The following is a 12,950-nucleotide window of genomic DNA, read 5'->3' on the forward strand; positions in this document are numbered from 1 at the left end:
AGAGACGAGATTTCTGCAGGAACGACACGTGCCTGAGCTGTGAACGAAAGACTTTGTAAATTCTTCTATGGAAAACAAGGTGGCTTTCCTATGTTGCCGTGAGGAGCCACAAAGAAAAGACAAGAAAGGAATCCAGAGGAGTGAATCCATTGTTTCTAGGAGCATCACTGGACTTGCACACAAGAAAAAGTCCAATTGCTCAGAGCTTCCAGGAATAAGTGCACATCATCTTGCAAAGCTGCAGGGGCAAACCAGACAGGCCTAAATGCATCTGCACTAATACAGGGTGCAGCGGACCAAAGTAAAATGGCAGCTGCACAGGTGCATAAATACCAAATGAAACAGCCAGCCTACAATCAGGGATTGGCCGTGTGGTACACCAATGCAGAAGAAATAATCCGCATGTGGCAGTGTTCACACAGGGAATGCAGGGCTTCTGGTTCACAACCTCTTAGTAACACCATATAGGGGGGCTGCCCAGTGCCAACTAGAATGCATCCCGTGTGAACAGAGGCAACAAGTTTTCAGAACAATTTGGGCCCAACTGCACCCTGAAAAAAATATAAAAAGTGCACAAAAAACATATGGGCCCAAATGGTTCTGCAATCTTGTGGCCTCTTTTCACACAGGATGCATTCTAGTTGGCACTGGGCAGTCCCCCCTATATGGTGTTACTAAGAGGTTGTGAACCAGAAGCCCTGCATTCCCTGTCTGAACACTGCCACATGCGGATTATTTCTCCTGCACTGGTGTACCACACGGCCAATCCATGATTGTAGGCTGGCTGCTTCATTTGGTATTTATGCACCTGTGCAGCTGCCATTTTACTTGGGTCCTCTGAACCATGTATTAGTGCAGATGCATTTAGGCCTGTCTGGTTTGTATCTGAATTTTTTGGAGGATTTTTTCCTCTTTTTGAGATTAATAATAATAATAATCTTTATTTTTATATAGCGCTAACATATTCCGCAGCCCTTTACAGTTTGCACACATTTTCATCACTGTCCTCGGTGGGGCTCACAATCTATATTCCCTATCAGTATGTCTTTGGAGTATGGGAGAAAACCGGAGTGCTCGGCGGAAACCCACGCAAACAGGGGGAGAACAAGGCGCTAACCACTGAGCAACTGTGCTGCCCAGTGTAAGGAACTTTCACACAGTTTGCCAGCTTCCGTATTAAGGCCGTAATATCAACCAATACCTTACATATATTGATATTTTTTTTGTGCACTTTTTATATTTTTTTCAGGGTGCAGTTGGGCCCAAATGGTTCTGCAAACTTGTCGCCTCTGTTCACACGGGATGCATTCTAGTTGGCACTGGGCAGCCCCCCTATATGGTGTTACTAAGAGGTTGTGAACCAGAAGCCCTGCATTCCCTGTGTGAACACTGCCACATGCGGATTATTTCTTCTGCACTGGTGTACCCCACGGCCAATCCCTGATTGTAGGCTGGCTGTTTCATTTGGCATTTATGCACCTGTGCAGCTGCCATTTTACTTGGTCCGCTGCACCCTGTATTAGTGCAGATGCATTTAGGCCTGTCTGGTTTGTATCTGAATTTTTTGGAGGATTTTTTCCTCTTTTTGAGGTTTTCACACAACAAAGCTGCATGGCCCCAGGGATTGGACTGAGATACCAACGCTATTGTGAGTGTTAACCTCTTCTGTGCACAGGCTAGGGTTTAGAATAGGCTGCAATAGATAGAACACGGCAGCCGTGTGGCTGGTGTAGCAGAGGCCAGATAGGTTATAGTTAGTGTAGCATCATACATTAGTTTACTGTGTTGTCTTGCCAGTTGGAGAAATACACTGAGCTCTTATAGTCGGTGCTCCGTGCTGTTTGACGGCCCAGCTAGAGAATATTACCCTTATAAATTGTCTGTTTTCATTGCATACCCCTTTTTCTGCATTTTCCTAAACGCTGCATTCCTTGCCGGTAAATAAATTAACCCTTTGTTGTTTGCACCTCATCTTGTGTACCGTAGTCTCCCTGCATTGTGGTGGTCCCCCGGCCATCACTTTAAGTGGCGCTGCGAACAGGGTTACTGTCACCAAGATGCAGGCAGCAGGTGGCAACATCGAGAGTGCTAGCGTTAGTGGGGATGCTGTGGGCATTAGTGGAACCTCTGCATGGACACTCCCTAAGGGCACCATATTTAGTGTGCTTCCAAAATTTGACGGCATTAATATCCCCCTGTCTGATTGGTTGTCCCGACTTCAAAGCACCCTGAAGATTTATAACATCAGCACAGACCTTGAAGTGGACATTGTGTTGACTGCCTTAGAGGGACATGCCCATAAAAATGTCTGTCTACAGCTGGAACTCACCCGTAGTACCCTGAAGGAGTTAGTGAAATTCTTGGAAGAGATCTACGGCAAGACTGCTAGCATGGGACATTTTTGTGTCAAATTTTTCTCTAGACTGCAGCGGGAAGAAGAAGTGATCTCCCAGTATGCGACAGCACTGCAAGAAGTGTTGGCAGAAGTGCAGAGGAAAGAGACAGATGGGCTCAGTGGCATGGGCTTCAAAGACCGGATACTCCGGGAACAATTCATTCTGGGACTGCACAACACATCCTTAAGGAGAGCACTGTCAGAATGGGTCCACGCAGATCCGGCTCTTTCATTCCGTCAAATCCTGGCAGAAGCAGTGTCCCGAAGCAAGGAAGATAGCTACTCGTCTGGGGTGAAGCGTGTCCAGGGTGCCAATACCAGAGGGGACCCAAATCATCAGGAGGAGCTGGTCCAGGTAGTGCAAGACTTGCAGCGGTCTCTTGTCAGTATGCAAGAAAAATTAACCTGGATGGAGCAAAGAATGGGAGAACAACAGTCTGACCCATTGTACTCATATAACCACTCTTTGGCCTGACCCATAAGGGATCGGTGGGTGCAGGTCACCTCCCGTCAGACATCGGAGGCACGAATACAGGCTCGGCGGAGAGGAGGCATCCAATGCTGGGAATGTGGAGGACAAGGGCACCTTGCCAGAGACTGTCGGAATTATGCTCAAAGCCAGTCACAGCCACTGTTAAACTACCAACCCCTGCAGTAACGCAGCACTCTGCGAGGGAGGCAAGAAGAGAAGCCGCACCTTATCATAATGAACATTTGATTGCTGGGACTCCCATCCTGTGTGCCGAATTTGAGGGTGTTCCAGTGGATTGCTTGATAGATACTGGGTCACAAGTGACAACGATGCCAGAATCATATTTCAAACAGCATTTTCAGGCCCTGGCCAAGCTAGAGAAGGAGACATTGATCCAGTTGTTTGCTGCCAATCAGCAACCAATCCTGGTCACAGGGGTCATGTGGATGAAGATTGGAATCTGTGGGCAAGAAGTGGGAAAGAAAGGGATTCTGCTAGTCCCTGAGCCCATCAAAGAAGATGTGCCTGTAGTACTGGGAATGAATATCCTACGAGAACTCGATCAGATAATGTTTACCAAACAGGGACCCAGTTATTGGAAGAAGGCTGCTACACACAAGCCTACTCAAGAAGCCCTTCAGCGATTGATCCGCGTCTGTGGGACCCAGAAGAGTGTGCCGTCCTATCAGAAGGTAGGGGTTATCATGGCCCAGGGAAAGATCCTGTAATCCTGCCTCCCGAGTGAGAAAGTACATTACACCTTCCAAACTCATCGCAAACTTGACAGGCTGGAGGTGATTGTTCAGCCTGTGGTAGACGGAGGAGCGGGCCAAGAAATCATGATAGCTCGTACGATATCGGTGGTCCAGCGAGGACACGTGTCCATAAGAGCTTTGAACGTGGGCCCCGGGGAGGTCACTTTGCCGCGAGGGACAGATCTGGCCCGGGTGTACTTGCACAAGGGCAAAGTGGTGAGTCAGAAGGAGATGTCTTTATCGCCAATAGAAAGTATCGGGTGGACTCTGGCAGTCACAGCAGGGCCGAAGAGACTCCAACCCCGGAGTGGAATGGGTGGGTCATCCTGGATCAAATGTTAGTGGATGTGAAGGCCCTAGGCCTTGAGCATGTGCAGGCAATAGAAGCTATGCTGTGGGAAAATCAGGCCGCATTCGCTCGTCACGTTGAAGATTTTGGCTGTACCAAAGCGATCACACACGAGATACCAACCGGGGACGTTCGTCAAATTTGAGAACGATACCGGCATATCCTACCCAAGATGTATCAAGAGGTAAAGACATTACTAAGGCAGATGCTGGATTCAGGAGTAGTGCAGAGACTTAAACTTTGAGGCTTCTTTGATCTACCTGGATGACATCATTGTGTTCTCTGCCTCGTTCAAAGACCATCTTGCCCGGCTTGGACAGGTACTTGGAAAACTGCGGGCTCATAATCTGAAGGTGAAGCCAAAGAAATGCCACCTCTTCAAGAGAGAGGTCGAGTACATGGGCCACATAGTGTCACAAGACAGGGTTCTACCCTCACCGGAAAAAGTGGATGCTATCCAGAACTGGCCAGTCCCTCGAACAGTGAGGCAACTCCAGGCCTTCCTTGGGCTCGCCGGGTACTACCGACGGTTTGTCAAAGATTTCGCAATGGTGGCGGCTCCCCTAAATGAGTTGCTGAGGGGGACCGTCGGAGTGTCGAAGACCCAGTGCATCCCTTGGGACCAGAGGCGAGATGAGGCCTTCCAGGCTATAAAGAATGCTCTTACTTCAGCCCCGATTTTGGCTTAAGCAGATTTTGATCAACTGTTCCTGTTGTACACAGACGGTAGCCTTCATGGACTCGGTGCAGTACTTTCTCAAATACAGGATGGATATCAGATAGACATCGGGTATGCTAGCAGGTCCCTGCACGACAGCGAAAGAAACCCCTACAATTACAGCTCTTTCCGGTTAGAGCTCCTGGCCCTGGTGTGTGCCATGACAGTGAAGTTTGCGGGCTTCCTGGCAGGGACCAAGATTCAAGTTCGAACGGACAATAACTCCCCGGCCCACCTTAAGAATGCTAAATTGGGGGCCTTGGAACAGCGGTGGGTAGCTCGCCTGGCCAAGTTTGACTTTACCATCTGTTATCGCTCTGCCACTGAAAATGTAAATGCCGACGGCCTGTCACGAGTGACGGCGGAAACACCAGTGGGTGCCCTCAGCCGGACAGAGATAGTAATCTTCCGGAGGCACCACTGCCGCCACGTGACGATGAGTCCAGACAAGAGCCTACTACAACTCCTGCAGCAAGTATTCCTCTGGAAGATAGTCAAGACATCTGGAGGTCCCAGAGCTCCACTGCAGGGGTTCCACCAGCCTGATACATAGAACAGAGCCTGATACATAGAACAGTGCTCTCTGTCTGTTTCTCAGCTTGTGTTTTCTACCCTATAGGTGCTGTTCCGCATTGCAAGTGGCTCTATCCCACTGCAACCTTAATGCTGTGATGGTCGAGAACGACCATCTTTAAGTAGGGAGGCATTTAAAAGGGTGGTGTTGCTATGGACCGTAGATACAAACTGCCACTTTAAGAGCCAGAACCCCCTTGGTTAGAGCAGTGGGACATTCTGTGCTTCCCTGCTGTAAAGACTGTTTGGTTTCTTCTGCCAGACTGGAGAGGGGAGGGGTTGCTTTTCTGTGTGGTGTTTCTCTTTCCACCAAGGTTTTTTGCTTTTACTAACTCTTTCTGTGTTTTTCACAGTAATCCTTGGCCATAATATGGACTTTTGCGCACGTGACCAGACGTGGCGTGATTTAATCGATGACTCATTGCAGGATACTTCGGCTGGGTGCGCTGGGGGATCTAACAGGGATCTACAGGAATTAATGAACCAATTCAAGGAATTGTTGAGGAGACGCACCCGCATATGGTGGAACCACGCTTTTTTAGACAGATACATCTATAGGGGCCTCATTCCTAGGGGTCTGAGAATTCAGGTTTTCCCCTCATTCCCCATCTTAGATGAGGATTTTAAAAACAGTTGGGAAACATTGGCCAATACGTGCTCTAGTAGGTTCATGGAACTCCTTATAGAGATGAATCAAAAATCTCTTACATCTTTGGAGCTAGAAATTGAGGCATTGCAGATCAAACTCCGCAATGATATGAATAGTGATGATTTAAAAAAATTCAACCAAGAAATGGACACCCTTTTAGAAAAATGGGCACAGGAGATGCAGTCTACCAAAGCCAAGAAGTTTAAAAGAGATGTTGAGGATAAAAACAATTTTCGAGTTTATAGATGGCGGAACATGCCTGACCGATCACGATCAAAATATCGTGGTTCTTCATTTTCAAGATCGAGGTCATCTTCTAGAAGATCCAATATGTCCGGGGAGGATAATGTGCCTACAGCAAACCCCCCTAAAAAGCCTTCAAAAAATCCTTCTTCTGGTGGAATTAATGGAGTGGGAGGTACATCTATACGTGTGGTCACGAGACAGACTACTAAAACTAAGTCCAATATGCCCACTCCTGCACATTCACAGGGGGGCGTACAGGTACTTAATCTATCTAACCATGTTCTCAGTGACATACAGCTGAGGGTCCACTCCAAAGGCCTCTCCTTTTCCCCTACCAACTCTTTTCATTTCTTCACAGCTCTGAAGGCTTTGCATCTCTTCTCCCGTAAGTTGCTCCTCAGGACACTCCACAACAAAAAGACATCACGTGGACCCATGAGTGAGGTCGAGAGAGAGGCTCTCCAGAACCTTGAGGATCTTCTTGGTGAACAGGCCTCTCATGATTCAAGTAGGTTTCCATCTTTTATTCTTCCCAGATCCACAAAGTTTCCCCCCTTGTCTTTAAGTCCTGCTATTGACATCTTCACTAGACTTGTCAGTGAGGATTTCAAGAAGCTTTCTACCTGGTGACACCGTGATAATTTGACTCGTGCAGAACGAGCCACGATTACTCAATGACGATCATTACCTGATGTCGTATTTAAGCCGGTTGATAAAGGGGGAAACATCGTGGTCTGGCCTCACACAAAATATGAGTGAGAGGCCTTTCGCCAATTGAAAGATACTAATACTTACACCCGTTTACCCTCCAGTCCTCTGGACTCCTTCTCTCTCGGCCTTCAGTGCATTCTTACTGATGCTTTGAATGATAATGTCATCACGAAACAAATCTTTGATGGATTGTTTGTGAGGTGTCCTAGGGTCCTGACTTTCTATCTCTTACCTAAGGTCCACAAAGATGCCCTCGACCCTCCAGGACGTCCCATAGTATCTGGTATTGACGGACTCTGTGATCGGCTCTGCCAATTTATTGACTTTTACTTAAAACCTCTTGTTGAATCTTTACCTTTATACGCAACACCACTGACGTCTTGGCCAGGGTCGATGGCATCTTTGTGGACCCCAATACCATTCTAGTTACTGCTGACATGGAGAGCCTATATACTTGCATCGACCACTCATTTGGGCTGGATGCGGCTCGCTTCTTCCTCGGGACGTCCGACCTGGATGGCCCTCTGTGTGAGTTTATCCTTGGGCTGCTGCACTTTGTCCTCACCGACAATTTTTTTGTTTTTAAAGACCAATTTTACATGCAGATGCGTAGCACAGCCATGGGTGCGGACTGGGCGCCTTCGTATGCCATCCTCTTCCTTGGCTACTGGGAAAGATCCATCTTTGGCGATGGGGGAGTGCCGGCCGCATCCCATGTGCTGTGCTGGCATCGGTACATTGATGATATTTTGTTTATGTGGGACGGGACAGTGCAGCAGCTCGACGATTTTTTGGGCACGCTGAATCAGAATACATATAATATCTGTCTTACATATAACTACGACCATAAGCGGATTAATTTCCTTGATATCACATTAGATGTCGATCATCGCGGCCAAATACAAACCGATGTTTATCGTAAACCGACTTCGGTTAATGCTCTGATTCATACGTCCTCTGCTCACAATCCTTCTACCATCAGGGCCGTCCCAGTCGGTCAATTCCTGAGGATGAGGCGAATCTGTTCATTCGATGCCAGGTTCGAGACACATGCAAAACAGAAGCCACGGAGACACCATCACGTGTTTCTCAACGCAAGCAATGACCAGCCAGGTCTTTGCCCGGGAAGGAACAACCACGGGAAGGGCAGTCTCCAATGAAGGAAACCACCTATGCCAAAACATGGTATCCATCCACATACAGCTGTTTCGGGGTATTGCCCCTCATCAGTGTGGAGTAGGAAACTGGCTGGTAGGAGCAATGCCTAGTAAAAAGACTATGAAGAGGAGGATGAATGAACTCATGGAGATCAACATCCGACACTGCGGAGACACCATCACGTGTTTCTCAACGCAGTGATTCTAGAGCACTGCCCCCATCCCTTATGGGAAATATGTAAAACATGCAAAACAGAAGCCACGGAGACACCATCACGTGTTTCTCAACGCAAGCAATGACCAGCCAGGTCTTTGCCCGGGAAGGAACAACCACGGGAAGGGCAGTCTCCAATGAAGGAAACCACCTATGCCAAAACATGGTATCCATCCACATACAGCTGTTTCGGGGTATTGCTCCTCATCAGTGTGGAGTAGGAAACTGGCTGGTTCGAGACACAGGCCTCCGACCTGGCATCTCGTTTTCGGGCCCGTGGTTATTCCAACAGATGCATAAAAAAGGGCTATGTTCGAGCCAGGGCTACTCCACGCGTCAGTCTCCTTAGATCTAATCGATCCTGACCTGTGTCCACGGGTTCTGGACCGATTAGATTTATTTCTACATTTAACCACTGTTGGGATGACATGAGGCAGGTACTCCAGAAACACTGGTCAGTATTGGGCGCTGAACCATCTCTGGGTACCTCTCTCGGTATCTCTCCGTCCATGACTGCCAGGAGGGCAAGAAATCTCAATGACCTCCTGGTACATAGCCACTACGCTCCTTCTGTTAAATGTCCATTTGGCTCTCGTGATCCTGTACTCGGCTCCTTTCAATGCGGCCGTTGCCTTGCCTGCGCAAATGTCCTGCGCTGCTCCACATTCCAGTCCTCTGATGGCAAAAAAAATTTGACATTCGACATAGGATCACATGTAATACAGAGAATGTGATTTATTATGCCACCTGTAGCCGTCCAAAAATGTATATTGGACTGACATCTAGAGAGCTGAGGATGCGAGTGAGGGAGCATGTGTGGGACATTTGCGCGGCCAAGTCTGCGACCGACCCCTCTTTAGTAAAAACAATCCCGCGCCATTTCTATCAACATCATAACTGTGAACCCTCCAGTTTTAAGGTAAGAGGGATTGATTGTATCCATCTTGGAGCGAGAGGCGGAGACTATAAAAAGATTTTGGCACAAGTCGAAGCCAAGTGGATAGTTACTTTGGGTACCATGACCCCCGCAGGCCTAAATTAATCCCTCACTTTTTCTTCATTTCTTTGACCACTGGGATGGGGCGCCCGCGGGATGTATCTGTCTGAGCGTTATGGGTTCTATTTATGTCTCATTATTGTTTCCAGTAGTATTCCTGTTTGACCCCGTATCCGGGCTTTTTTTTATCTCTGTTTTTAACCTTTTTAATAACTTTTCTTTTATATTTATTTCTTCAGTTGGACCTGACGACACATTTGTCTTCCCTGGATCTACTATTATCTGGGCCAGTGTTCTGCTATCTTCCTTTGCAGATTCCTTTTTATAATATGACTGATTCCTATTTTTTGCAATGTTGTAACTTTGCATTTTTGTATTTGTGCATCTCTTTTGTGTGTCCAATTTTGTATCTCCGTACATCTTATACTGCGATGTTTGCATATATATATATATACTGTTCTATGTACTTTGCACTTTCTGTTGTACTATCTGCTTATGTGCAATATTTATCATTGATTATATATTATGTTATTGTGATACCCTGTAATTGGGTTAAATCCTTGTAGTTGATTGCTGCTATGGATTTTGTCATCTGTGTGCTAGTGTCAAACTTCATTATTGATTATATATGTTGCCTTTGCGACACCCTGACAGGGTTAATTGCTCTGGTTACCGCAGTCATGGATATCCCCATTACTGTGCTGGTGGCATAGTAGCGCTGTGTGCGCGTGCGCTCGGGTCCCGGGGATGCGGCAGGCGTCTTTCATGTCCCTCGCGCGCTCATTGGGAACTCCCCTCTCCCTCTGCGCGTGCGCTTGGGGACTTGACGTCTTCCTGCTCTTGCCGGGTCCCGTCGCGCAGTGCGCATGCTCCGACTTCACCGCTACTATTGGCCCAGCGATTACCAGCTGACCGGGTCACATGTGTTCTTAAGGTCCTTCTACATTTCCTGCAGATACTCCCCTTGAGAAAGCGGTGCTTTGTGCACGCGAAATGTGCGTTGGGGCTTTTACACCCGGTCCTGGGGTCTTTTCCGCTGCCCTACACATCTTGTAGTGAGTTTCTCTCATTCGGTCTCAACTTGGCACATGTTTTCATGAGATTTGCTTAGCGCAGGAAGTCCATTATAGCTTTGCACATGCATATTGCTATTCACCTTATGTTGACCTGTTTGCTGTCTCATATACTCAGACCGTTTATTTTTTGAGATCCCCCATTGTATATACACCTGTTACCTGGTTATACGCTTGTTATTAACCTTTTTGATGGTATTTATGTGTATATGGGCATTGGTGCCCCCATTGTGTCGCCCCTGGGTTATCCTGCTACAGTCTCATTTTGCTCATTTTTATATGTTAAAATGTTGTAAGTCCTGATTATTCATTTAATAAAATGATACTCTTTTTTATACTCACTACCTAGTAGCTCTCTTTTTCTCCTTAAACACAAGGAAAAGACCACGTTGCACAGAGCTTCCAGGAAGAAGTGCGCACCATCTTGCAAAGCTGCAGGGGCCACTGTGATTAGACTGATATACCAACGCTATTGTGAGTGTTAACCTCTTCTGTGCACATGCTAGGGTTTAGGATAGGCTGCAATAGACAGACCACGGTAGCCGTGTGGCCGGTGTAGCAGAGGCCAGATGGGTTATAGTTAGTGTAGCATCATACATTACTTTACTGTGTTGTCTTGCCAGTTGGATAAATACTCTGAGCTCTTATAGTTGGTGCTCCGTGCTGTTTGACGGCCCAGCTAGAGAATATTATCCTTGTAAATTGTCTATTTTCATTGCATACCCGTTTCTGCATTTTCCTAAACACTGCATTCCTTAACGGTAAATAAATTAACCCTTTGTTGTTTGGACCTCATCTAGTGTACCATAGTCTTGTTAGGGACAGCGGAATGCACTAAATATAAAATAACAAAGTGCGTTCGCCGCCCGGGGTCCACCGTGCAGAAGGTGTTAACACTGTTGATAGCTAATGGCGGACGTACAATATGGCGGTATTATGCACGTGGGTTGAACGTCACCCAGGTGCGCTGAGCGATCTCTGTTTACTCACAGAGTTGCCTTAAGTGAAAATCACAAAAAGGCTGAGCCTGTTAGCGTCACAGGTCTCAGAGAAGTGCACGCACGGTATATGGTCGCAGGAGCTGGGCCCTAGGCAGAGGGTCTGCATCCATCTAGACCTACCGTGCATGCGGCGTCGCAACGGCGGACGCCAAGAGGAGCTGCAGACTGCAGCGCAGCGACAGACACTGCCACTAGCCGACAATGCCTGGAAGCAGGTGCACTGTCGGACGCTAGCACTGTGGAGGATGCTGTAGTGGCTTGTAGCTTGCCACTGGCTGGCGCTGACTCTATAGCTAAGTCCCTATACACACTCGTAATATCAGAGGGTGGGGATCTTATTGAGTCATTCGCAGGTTCATGCATCCATCAGATCTGGAGAAGGACCTGGACATGTGGCTCCCGATCTTCAATTGGAGGTCGTCTCGTGAGCATGCTCAGTGGAGCAACAGAAGGACTTAGCCTCTGGAGCGATTTGCTGCTGAGCAGCCTGCATTGCCATTGCTGACCCAAAGGTGGCAGCAATAGCCAGCCCTACAGAGCAGGTCTGGGCAGAGCGTCTGGGAAGCCGGGATTGCTGAGCAATCTCCTCTAAGGTCGAAAGACAATGGGAGACCGCAGAATGTGAGGCTCTGGATTCCAGCTGAACTGCTGCAGTGGTCCAGTTACGACAGAGGAAGGGACTGGATGCAGGACCAGGATAGTGGGAATCTTTTTGTTCAACACTAGTACTAATGTATCAGAAATAAATAGTTTATTAACAATAATTACACAGTAAAATAGTGAGTGTATTTTTCAGATAATGTATAGCTTTACTAATACCATCTTATGCTGCTATACACTGTTTAATGGAAAGCAATAATTACATATTCTTAATCTTAATTACATACTGTAAACCTGAGTAACGTTCCTTAAAATTTTATCAGAATCTAAATTCTTGTGTGAAACACAATTTGTAATAATAAAATAGAAGAACAGCCTTTTCTTATGTGTATTTTTATAACAATGTTCTGATGAGATCATCCTATACTGACATCAAGTATTAGTGTTGGAATAGACTTTACTTTAGAAGTTGCATATAAGTATGGATTGAGAAACAGTCAAGATGTTGGATGATTTTGGCAAAATTTGCCAGCAATCTTGTATATAGTATTTAGCATAAATGAGTAGACTCCAACAGATTAGTCAGAAAACCTTTAGTTTCAGTTCAGAATCAACCATACTAAAAAAAATCCCCACAAATGTGGACCATTGATTACAAACAAGATTTGTTAATGTACACACAAGAAAGTAATTTTCCTAACAAATTAATTCAAGACCATGTTGCAAATGAGTATACACCAATGAAAGTCCTAGGAGCAAAGTTATTAGACTACAATATTCTAATTACCAAGAATTCAACCACAGGTAAGTCTAATTATTCATTAAGCAGTAGACAGTTGCTTGTGAAAGGTTGTGAAATAAAGAAAACCCCTCACCATTCATGCTGTCAGCAATGGCACCACATGGAAGAGAAATGTCATAAAACTTGGAAAAGAAAAACATTTCTTTACACTAAAAAGGTGAAGGCTACAAGAAGATCAGCATGGCTTTACTTATCAGACATAAAATGGAACTGCAACCATCTCACTGAGATGTCCAGG

The 12,950-nt window shown here is 46.5% G+C and overlaps 1 protein-coding gene across 8 annotated transcripts in view; it reads right to left on the reverse strand.

Moving 5' to 3' along the window:
• The window catches only part of LOC141080387 (uncharacterized), a 382,167-nt gene that overhangs the window by 280,621 nt on the left and 88,596 nt on the right, over positions 1 to 12,950 (reverse strand). The window lies entirely within an intron of this gene.

Source organism: Dendrobates tinctorius, unplaced genomic scaffold (assembly GCF_039654945.1).
Source record: "Dendrobates tinctorius isolate UK_male_01 unplaced genomic scaffold, ASM3965494v1 ptg000016l, whole genome shotgun sequence".
NCBI classification, from domain to species: domain Eukaryota; kingdom Metazoa; phylum Chordata; class Amphibia; order Anura; family Dendrobatidae; genus Dendrobates; species Dendrobates tinctorius.